Source organism: Stegodyphus dumicola, chromosome 10 (genome assembly GCF_044657685.1).
Source record: "Stegodyphus dumicola isolate Sdum_Otavi_A_Nest chromosome 10, ASM4465768v1".
Taxonomy (NCBI): domain Eukaryota; kingdom Metazoa; phylum Arthropoda; class Arachnida; order Araneae; family Eresidae; genus Stegodyphus; species Stegodyphus dumicola.
In genome coordinates, this window is record NC_140777.1 from 72,603,348 (window position 1) to 72,613,314 (window position 9,967).

Below are 9,967 nucleotides of genomic sequence, written 5' to 3' on the forward strand. Positions count from 1 at the left end.
AAGTCGCCCATTTGCGACAAAATTGGACAAAATGCCATGGACGGATGGAGAACCTTCTGGAACGAATTCTAACCGGTTTAGCCCAGAATGTTCTCGAACACAAGCCGAAAGCTATATAAACCCTGCGGGCCGCAGTCAGTCAGTGTGTGCTTCATCGAGAGGGCGAGTCAGAGTGCCTCATCTGGAAAGCGAGAGAGTTAGTATCGAGTTGGTGTCTCGTCTAGCGAGTCAATCCCTGCGGAGTCGATCGAGTTGACAGCCGGGCAGCGAGTGAACCGAAAGAGTCTCGTAGTGTATCGCGGTTAGTGCATCGTCGAGAGAGCGTGTTAAGCTCCGGGAACGACTGAACCGAAGAGTCGGGAGCTGTGCTCTGTGTGTCTTCGAGTGCATCGCGAGTTGCAGCGTGGAGAGTCTCGAGAGTACATAGAGTTAAGAGAACGACCAAGCAGAGTCGGGAGCTGTACTCTAGTGCTTTGCCGTGAAGCTGTCTCCACCGAGATTGCCTGATAAACCTGGAGGCTGTGTTGCTGATCGTGTCAGCGTGTTTACAGTAGTTCATCGACGACTTTAAAAACGTGTTTTTGAGCTGTCCTGACAATATTGGCGAAATAAAGTGTGTTTCGATACTTCATTATCAAGTGTCGTCATTATTCACTCCAAATCCTCACAAACCCCGTACGATTGTGAAAGAAGAAAATAACCTAACAACTGGTGTCAGGAGAAAAACGCAACAACTAGTTGTCACGTTTTCTCTTCCTTCACGTTCATACGAGGTTCGTAGATTTGGAGTGAATAACGACTACACTTGATGAAGTATCGAAACACACTTTATTCAGCCAATATGAATCAGGATAGCTCCAATAACACTTTTTGCAGTCGTCGAAGATCTACTATAAACACGCTGGAACAATCAGCGACACAGCCTTTCCACTGCCAAGCAATAACGGTAGAGACAGCTTCACTCAAAGCACCAGAGTACAGCTCCCGACTCTGCTCGGTCGTTCTCGGAACTCCACGTACTCTCAAGACTCTCCACGCTACAACTCGCGATGCACTCGATGACACACAGAGCACGGCTCTCGACTCTTCGGTTCAGTCGTTTCCAGAGCTCAACCCGCTTTCTCGACGATGCACTAAGAGACTCTTTCGGTGCACTCGGCACTCGCTGCCCGGCTGTCAACTCGATCGATTCCGCAGGGATTGACTCGCTAGACGAGACACCAACTCGATACTATCTCGCAGCCTATGCGAGGCACGCACTCTTGCACTCTCGAAGACACTCCATGACTGCGGACCAGCAGGGTTAGCTTTCGGCTTGTGTTCAAGAACATTCTGGGCTAAACCGGTAAGAATTCGTTCCAGAAGGTTCACCATCCGTCCATGCTATATCGCCAATTTTGGCACCAAATGTCGCTAAATGGGCGATTTCTCGCCAAATGTGGCAACCCTGCCTTCCCTTGCCATTTTATGGCATCCCTAAAAGTGCTTTGCGGGGAAGCCATCTAACCGCGCCTGTACATTTCGTAATTCTGCCCCCTCCTAAGGACTGCACGCCCCGGGCTGTACAACCCTTGGTCAAAAGCATAATTCGATACAAACAAAACGTAATAAAACAAACAAATAACATAACTAAAAAAAACAAATATTTACACTAAGTACAAGTTATATACACAAATTAAACACATAACAATTTTAAATTATACAAATTAAAGTTCATAATGAATTTCAGTCTCAGTCTTTTCATTAAGAATCAGTCTTTTCATAAGACCCGGGTCAAACACTTTTCCACTGCAATTCTCAGGTGTATTCCTGTTTTGCATATCACAATCTGAAGATATAGTACTTTCAGACTTGTCATCTACAGGAAGATGTGAAACAGTTTGTTCACCACTCTGTAGTTCTTTCGCAGCATGCATACAGTTCACCTCGGTATTTTTACCAATTGGTACATGCTTATTTACCTCTATTTCCTAAAAACCAGTTCCGATGTTTGCATTAGAGTCGCGAACGGAACCCGATTCTTCACAAGCAGAAATATCGGAGTTTAGAATCAAGTCCTTGTCTGCACAACCTACACTATGAGACGCACATATAGTTTGCGAAGTGGGTGAATTTTCTTGCAATAATGGAGAACACTGCGTAAGCTGTACATCAGCTTTTTCCACCTCAGCGTCACATGAATTTTCAGATGGTTCAACACTTGTTAACTGCTACTTTGTACGATCACATTATCACTTTTTACGATCTTGATAATCGCATTTTCACTTTCATTTATCTCTACTTCAGGCACATGAGAATCAAAAACTTCTTTTCCGTCTTTTATTTCTTCACCTTTTCGATCTTTGTTTTTAATCTCGTTACATATTTCATCCTTCATTTCTGGATCTCTATCAGACAGTTTATTAGCTACTTCCTCCATTTCTTCATCCCTTGATCTTCAGATGCCACTTGTCTCATTTCCCATCAACTTTTGTCTCCAGTTGCTTCTGTAAGCTCCATTTTCACCTGTTGGAGTTGCTCTCGCACCTTTTCTTGGCCGCTATTTATTTCTTCTCGTCGGGCTTTCTTCTCTTCCAGCCCGGCTTTGATCTCAGCTGTCATCTATTTATTTTATCTCAACATATCCGGCTTTTATCTCAGCCAGTCCGGCTTTTATTTCAGCCAGTCCGGCTTTTATTTCAGCCCTCAATGTAACATATCCGGCTTTTATCTCGGCTAAAATGTCCATCAAAGTCTTCATTTCTTCTGCTATGGCTTTCCTCTGCAGGCGGGTCACTGGCATTTACTCGCAAGTCCCACTTCTGAATAAATAACAGCAAAAACTAATTCCCAAATAGCAAATTTATGCTTCCTACTTCACTAGCACTTCAACGTAGAATGAATTTCGCCATCATAGACTTCCCAGGTATTTAAAGCCAGATTACGGGGCTAAACGTCCAGGAATGTTCCTTCCAGGAGAGTCTTGATGTCACAAGGACTGGCGTGCCTATTTCATTGTGCGCGAGTGCGTGCACAGGATAAGGGGATTTTTCGCATCTGGAGAGAACTGTTCGCCTCGTAGAAACGATATCCTGATGAGATGACAGTAAGTTAATTGTTTCTTTTAAGATTTTGATTGTTAATAGTATTTTGTTTTGTTGGCATTTTAGTCTAGAATACGTTTTATGTCTTTACCTTCGCACACCTCACTTTCATGATAGTCTGTGTTATTGCAGTATACTTCAGTGGGAATATTTCATTCATTTATAAGATATTTCTCCCGCCTTCTTGGCATGCCTTCGTAGTGTAGTGGTCAGCACGTGGGGCGCGTACTCCAGAGGTCCGTGGTTCGATTCTCGGCGAGGGCGTTGCTCATTTTTCATCTTCATTGCTTCGAAAAAAAACCTAGTGTTTCTACAGTGGCTCCCGAACTAAAAGGGTGGTGTATGATGATTCGCTCCACCAGGATCTGGTGATTGGGTGCCCTAATCCCCACTCGGCCTTTAAAAGGGGGGATTATATAAGATATTTCTCCCGCCTTCTTGGCATGCCTTCATGGCGTGGTGCAGTGGTCAGCACGCTGGGCGCTTTTCCAGAGGTACGTGGCTCGGTTCCCGGCGACAGCGTTGCTCATTTTTCATTTCTCACACTTCCTAATGTCTCTATTATATATTATTCCTAATGTCTCTATTATCTAAAAAAACCTAATGTCTCTATTATATACAATCTAATTAGTATATGTAACCTAATGTCTATAATGTTTATTATTATTATTCCGTCTGCTTCACCAAGGGCACTACCGGTCAGTCATATCATCCTGATCGTTGCACCAGCAACCTTTTTTGGTTGTTTATCTTTTCAAGCTTATTATTTATAAACAGATTTAAGATTAGTGTATTACTTTTGTTGGGTGCTCTAACTTGAAATGTTTTCGGTATATCAGTACAAAATTAGCAAAAAGGGTTAGTTTAGAGATATTTACATATAAACATGAATGAAGACTTGCTGCCTTTACATTTGGTCAGATGCCTAGACCTGGTTATCTGCTATGATTATGTTTCTCTTGGAGTAGACGTACTCTGCGATGGTTCTGACGCCCCACTGTCCGTAGTAATCCTAAAGAAGGTCTTTGAGGCTATGTGATCCTTGAAGCTGAGGAAGAGAGGCTCTGATGTGAGAAAAGAATGTACAGTCGTGGATATAATATGAGACGTCTGCCGAAGAAGCTGAGGCACAGCAGACGCATTTGACGTTTTGATGGTAGAACCTGTTGAGGTAGGTGGGAAACCTTCCGTGATTTGTGAAAACTTGTTATAGATAGAAGTCTGTTTTGAGCCTGTTGATGGAGACCATGGGAAAGATGGAGTAGGTGACTCGATCGGTGTCTGAGTCATTCTAGCGAGTTTGCCAGATGGACATGAAGGCGCAGATCTTGTGTTTGGCAGCGCTATGGAGAATGGAATCTCACAGTCGATGAAAGGGCAACTTGTGGCTTGTAGATGAGTCAGTTCTTTCGTTACCTTGGGTGCCTTGATGACTACATACCCAGCATAGAGACACTTGTCTGGAAGAAGACAGGGTAATAATCACTTCTTTTAATGAGGTGTGGAAGGCTTGCGTGATTTTCTTGTTTGGGGCCTGTAAGACGCTCATGCTGTCCGTGTAGAATCTGATGGATGAAAAATTCGTGTTGCCTGCCCAAAGAGCTGCCTTCTTTAATGTAAAGGACTCAGCCTGGAAAAGCGTGGCGTGGTCGCTAAGTCTGAACCGTGCTGAGTGAATTTCTGTATTGTTGTGGAACGCGACATAAGCTGTGCCTACTTGCTGTGAAACTTTGAAGCCATCAGAAAAGATTTTTAAGGTCCTTTTGGTAGATGTTTAAGACATTTTAGATCTTTTGTGAGAGCTGGGTGGACGGATGTATAGTGACATCATTGTTCTAAGAAGCGCTGGTCTATGAACGAGGGGTCCTCGAGCTGTAAGGAGTCCTTAAAATGAACTAACCTGTAAGTGCCGCATTCAGTTTCTGCTTTGAGATCCAAGGGAAGAACCCCTGCTAGGATTTGAAGAGCTGCTATGGATGAGGTAGTGAAACACTTAGTGATCTTGAGAAGGGAGAAGGCTTCTGACGAACCCATACCGTGGCAATCATGCAGATGGGAGAACTGTAAAGGATCATCCTTTCAATGCCAGGCAGATAAGAGTTCTTTCAAAAATTTCCCTTTTAGATTCCATTTATTTGTGACGATGCGATTTAAGCTATTGATAAGTCTGCAGGTTTTATTTCATATCATCGTTAAGTGTGGTACCCAGATGAGTTTTCTATCAAGTAAGAATCCTAGGTACATATTTTAAAGTATCTTCATTTTATAGTGCTCGGTCCTGCCATTTTATACGGGTAGGATTATTTATTTTATTACCCTTTGGAAAGGTGATCATTTTTGTCTTATTGATGCTGAATTTAAGCTTGAGTTTGAGGCTCCAGTTAGTGATAAGATGTAATGCCTTTTTCACTTCGTTTTCGATTTCGGTGCGATTACGTCCTTGAATGATTAGGATAAAGTCGTCAGCATAAGCCTGGCTTTGTGCGTTTCCTTCAAAATCTAGATCTAGTGCAGTATTCGCAATGAGATTCCACAATATTGGACCCTTGGTGGTAAGCCTCTGTGGTAGTCGTGGGTGACATTGACCCCGTCTAGCTGGTAAGTGACTTTACAATTGTGAAGATAACTGCGTATGATCCGAAAGAGATACTTAGGTCACTGAAGATGTTTCAGTTGGTCCCTGAGGGTTGGACTCCAGAATTGGTTGAAGGCTGAGGTCACGTCTAAGAAGATAACACACGTGTGGAGATCTCGCTGCTTGTTATGGTGTATTTGCTGTCGCTTTATATCAATGGGATAATAATAATATTGCGGGGATATGTCAGTGGGATGGGCAATATACTTCAAATATTACCCATTGCTGAATGTAACAAAAAAATATGATATAGATTGAAGTAACTAGAAGATTTTCAACGCAATGCTCGCTATACAATACACTGGGTCTTTTCGCAATACTTGCACATATTGTTTATAAGTAATAAACAAATAAACAGACACTGAATTCAGAAAGCTTTCAGCTATCGAACTGTTACATGTTCAAATTGCTATGTGAAAAAAAGATGGCACTACTGTTAACACACAATAATTTACATATGTTTAACAAAAACACAGTTTAACCAATAACATATATGAGAATAACTTATGATTCTGTGTTGCAATGGTTTGTAACCACTGACTTAAATTTATGGAAATATCAAATAACAGTCAAATTCTAACATGACAAGCAACATTTAGTTTTTTTTTTTTTTTTTTTTTTTTTCAGTTTAAACTAGGAAATGCTAATAAAATCTATTAAAAAATAACTGACTATGTTTGACGAACTTTATATATATTTATTACATCCTGATTTTTTTGTTTGCAAATTTTAATATAAAATTTTTTCTTGTGCTTGAATTGTATTGGAAGTTTTCACCGTTTGCATTAATGAATATTTTACATAACGTGCTGAATTAATGGTAGATCAAAAAAGCATGAAATTTTTATATTATTATGAATTTGATTTTATTTCAAATATATAAATAAAAACATAAATATTTATCAATTTATATACAAATCATTACATAAATAGTTTACAATTATTTACAAAAGATAACCATAATTAAAACAATTTATCGATAAATTTGAAAGAAAAAGAATAATATTCCCAAATGAATATATTTCCCAAATGATACCTGGAAGTGAATTGTTTCAAAATTCCACTGGAATGAGAAAAAATAAAGACATAACAATGTAAATTTCTTACAGCATAGTTATATTTCCCACTGACACCACCTATTCAAAATTCTATAAGCAGGTGCTTTTCTTTCACAACCATATATATAAATAGTTAGCATAGGATGGCATCTTTTGGCATGGAGCAGAAATTTCGTCATAAAATGCAATGTTTCATCAATATCAGCATTTTCTTGGGGTAATGCCATAATTTGTTCTCTTTTTTGTGTGTGTGTGTATTCTGTGCAATAAAATTTCAGTATCACTTGTGCAATGGCTTATAAGTTACATTTTCAACATTAATAGCTTCGTATGTTTCGGAACTTTGTTCACTTGACAATTAAAAATTTGTACATCTTGCTCTTCATGAGGAGTGAAGGTCAGTTCTTACGATTTCCAGTTTTCAAATTTCTGTAGTGAGAGGATTGATAGCACTTTGGAGAGGTGGACGAAAAAGCAAAGACATCAACAAACGTGCCTGAACATACAAACTCTTTGTCCCATCTGAGATTCGAGAACATAAAGCAGTGCAAATGCAGCATATGGAATATCTTTGCAATGTGATTTATGAAATATAAAAGCTAAACCCAATTGCACAAACTGCCAGTGCAGAGTTTGCAATGTTGGATTCTGCCTGAATGATAAGAAGAACTGTTTTCAACAGTATCATCCAAAAAAATCAAGACATATAGTCCTAGTGGTATTATACTATAACCACCATATTCCTTATAAAAAAATTCAACAATATTAATTATTGCCAATACGATAACCAGGTGACAAGCAAATAAACTTTTTAGTGATTACTTTTTAGGCAGAACCAAAGGGTTAAAGTTGGCTCACCAGCACCTCAGCAGTAGTTTTTAAACACAGATAATTCGATCCGCAGTTCAAATCCCAGCGAATGGGCTCGCTTCATGGGAGTTTTCATGGTTTTTCCCAAGGGTAATGTGGATAAGGGCCAGTTTGCCTTCAAAAGGCAGTCCTTTCTTTGGCGGATACCACTCTGTGAAATGCTGTAATGAATTTTTAAAAAAAGGTTGATTAGAGTAAAAGCTATAAGTGAATGTTTATATATTCAACTAAGAAATGATGCTTGAAAATTTGTAGTCACTGGATCAATGTAAATTATACGTTTTAAAAGATATCTTCTCATGCGAACGACAGTTTGAAAATAGATGCATGAGATCTTTGGATGGCCATTGCAAAGATGTCTTAATAAACTTTTGATAATTAGTTGAAAAGTTTAACACTCCTCATAATTTATTCCCAAGACTACAACAAATATAATGTCAATTTAATGTAATAGTGATGTCCTAATTTGTTTGCAGAAGATGACTACAGATTTGCTTCCTTAATTGCTGATTCTGGGCATATACTTCTAATTACACTTTTCACTTGATAAGAAAATTTTATGAGAACAGTTTCAGTGCTGGAAAAAGAAGAATTTTGAAAACATAAAATTTAACTTTTCATGCGGACATTGAATAGCAAAAAGGCCATCTATAAAAATGTTTTGTAACCATGTTGTATACAATCTAATGCTTTTCAGTTGAATACATATTTTTTAGATAGTGGAAGTAAAATTGATCATTGTTTTAAAAAATCTCTCTTTCAGGCCATGTTATCGCATGTTCAGATTTCAGAATAGAGTTTCAGTAGTGCCATCTATGAAATCAATAACTAACTAAAAGCATTAGATTGCACATTACATGATTAACAAATATTTGCTATTATTTTAAAAGCTCCATAGCTTTAAGTGCAAAATTTGTGAACACATTAAAATATAAGCTTACAGTAATATATTAAAATAAATTAAGTGAATTAAGTTTGCTGTAATATATTAAAATATAAGTTTACTTTGACCAAGATATATAATTTCTTCAAATTTCATTTACATTTTAGGAAGCAGTTACAAAATAAAAATTGTCCATTTAGTAAATAATAATTCCACACTGGATAAAATAGCACTATTTATGAACTTTGCAGCTGTCACCGAGATGAAATATGAATATTTCATGAAATTTTGCCTGTACAACACTTCTTGCATATAATTATTTAAAGTATAATAATTTTCTAACTGGCTTTATATCTTCTAAAAGAACCATGCCTGATACTCTGCAATGTCAAAACCATTTTACTTTAAGTGCTGAAAATTGAGCTCATAAAATTTACTGCCACACTAGAAAAAGTCTGCAATAGGAAGTATATGCACTGGGTATGTATGTAAAAAAGTAAGGATAAAGTGCAGAAATTAACATAACAATGAAAAAAAAAAAAAAAACAGAACCGGCTGAAATATTATCAAGAGAAAACTAAAATCAAATAGAGCATGGCTTGTGCATATGCACAGCTTGCCAAAGTGTGGGTGTATAGGAAAGGTATACAGCATAAGGTACGGTATTTTTTCAGCATTTCAGTGGAAGCTATTGCACACTTTGAATAACAGTGGGCTAATGCTACAGTGTGATACATACAACAGCATCTGGTCAGCTCAACTTACAACTGAATGACTGGTAAGGTGGGGAAAAAGTCAAAGGATTACTAGTGCAGCTGATGAGTTTTGAATTGTATACACCATCATATTATAAGCTCAGGCGACATTTTGAATGACATGAAAAACTGAACATGTGCCATTGATGCCTATTCATCAGAGATAGTGTTTTCTGTGATATTAGAAATGTAAGAATTAGGTAGCTGCACTAAGAGATCAAGCACTCACTGATTCTGGATTTTGAACATTTATAGAGAGCAAAAATACACAGTCATTCCTCCAACATTACCAAAAGACACCAGTTTCAGATGGTAAGTTCTTGTGCTAGGAAACACGCTGATCAGTAGCTCTATAGAGATCCACACTTTTTAAGGAAGTTTAATAATTAGTAACTGCTATAGTACTGAATTCTCTTGAGTTCTTCTCCATGTCTCATTGTATAAGTCACTGAAGTATAGGAGTAAAAAAATATTCATTGCACAGTCATCAAATCTAAATACAATCAAGCATGCATGAGATATATTTAGGAAGTGCCAGGCAACACATTGCCAGCTACCAGCAACAATGTTTTAAATGCAGCTGATGCTGCAAAAGAAATGAACATTCAAGATTTCATTGACAACCTCACATGAACAGACACTGCCCATCCACATTACAAACCCTACCAATAAATACACTTTCC